At 52.2% G+C, this 1574-nt stretch overlaps 1 protein-coding gene across 1 annotated transcript in view; it reads right to left on the minus strand.

Annotated features, from left to right (window-relative positions):
- The window catches only part of MYLK2 (myosin light chain kinase 2), a 47275-nt gene extending 46244 nt beyond the window's left edge, over positions 1-1031 (minus strand). Inside the window, exon 1 of the mRNA XM_060692703.2 lies at positions 832-1031. The gene's annotated coding sequence lies outside the window, so the exon portion shown is untranslated. The remainder of the gene's footprint in view (positions 1-831) is intronic.
- Between the last annotated feature and the right edge of the window lie 543 nt (positions 1032-1574).

Here is a 1574-nt window from a genome sequence, read left to right on the forward strand (position 1 = left end):
GAACCTAACAGGTGCGAAGAGAAAAGGACCAAGATAAAAGAGATAGCGGTAGTTCATTGAGTGACCGTTTGAAATTATGATGCTGAAAAAAAGGGACGTATGACCTTGTCTCATACTTACGACCATTGCAGCATCCCTGGAGTCACATGATTTACATTCTTATGCTTGGCAACTGACTCCTATTTATGACCGTCGCAGAATCCCGGGGTCATGTGATCCCCTTTTGCAACCATGGAGGCCGGATTCACTTAACAACCGTGTCACTCAGTGATTCACTTAACAACTTAGTAAACAAAGGCCGTAAAATGAGGGGGGGGAGGGAAAATCCACTTAACCGTCTCGCTTAAGGACAGAAATGTCGGGTTCAATCGAGGTCGTCATTCGAGGCCTACCTGTACTGTGCTTTTTGCTCGTTTAGGTCTCGCCCCTAAAGTGCCCGGTAGAGCCTCCAGCCCAAAGCCCTCTCTACCTTAAGCCGAGCTCCCTGAAGCTTGCATCACCTTCCGCGTCTTGCAAAAAAGACTTTTGCAAGCGAGGCAATTCAATCCGGCCGAATCCCGCCGCCTGTCCTGGGACAGCTGGCACGGAGTCAAGCATGCCAGCTCCCTTGGCAACGTTGCCGTCATAACCGGAGCAGGACACTCTATAACCTTTTCTGCTCTTTCCAAGGGGGGTGGTGGGTTTGAGAAAGCCGGTTGGGCAGCCCCTCTTCATCCCCCCCACCTTTCCTGGGGGAAACCCGATCTCCGGGCTAAATCGAGCCCCACTGCCAGCCTAATGCCAGGCGGCTGGGTGGCAATTGCAAAACAGGAGATTCGCAGGACTCCTTACCTGCGATTCCAGCTGCCGCTGCCCGGTGAAGCACGTCACACCTTGGCGGGACAGGAGAGGCAGATGCGTCCGTCCGTCTGCCATCGGTGGGCCAGGGGGGTCTTCCCCCCCCCCAGCCAGATTTGAAGATCCGAGGAGATGTAAGAATAAGTCAGCAACCCTGCCGGGGACCGACCATGCCAGCCGCTCTAAAAAAAGCCACGAGCTCCTTGTGCCAGCACATTGCTTGGCTAGAGCATCTGGGGTCCAGCTCGGTGGGTTTTTTTTTCTTTTTTCCTTTTCGGTGCCCTGCAATGAACACAGTGTTTTTGGCACCTGACGTCGATCATGTGGAGCCCGGGCGATGCCAAGGGGGCAGGAAAAAAACAGCCCGTATCAGCCACGGGGAAGAGTCGAGAGGCTGGCATGCAAACTTTCTTGTCAACAGCGGTGCTTGGAAGCTGGGTCTAGGATGGGGGAAATGGGGTTCAAGCCCCCTCCTCCCATAATGAACTGCCCCCGGAGATACGGAATATCCCTGATCTCCGCGCTTTCCGCCGTGCCCTCAAGACCCTGATGTTCCAACAGGCGGGGCTAAACATACAAACACGCGAATGATTTTTTAAATGTGATCTAATTCTGGGTTTTATTTAATTGACCAAACTTAAGTAACAATTTCAATTAGCAATTTTATGATGTTTGTGTGTCTATATTTTTCTTGACTGTACACCGCCTTGAGTCCTACGGGAGAAAGGCGGTATAGA

The sequence above is a fragment of the Pantherophis guttatus genome, chromosome 3 (assembly GCF_059756535.1).
Source record: "Pantherophis guttatus breed Tessera chromosome 3, ASM5975653v1, whole genome shotgun sequence".
Taxonomy (NCBI): domain Eukaryota; kingdom Metazoa; phylum Chordata; class Lepidosauria; order Squamata; family Colubridae; genus Pantherophis; species Pantherophis guttatus.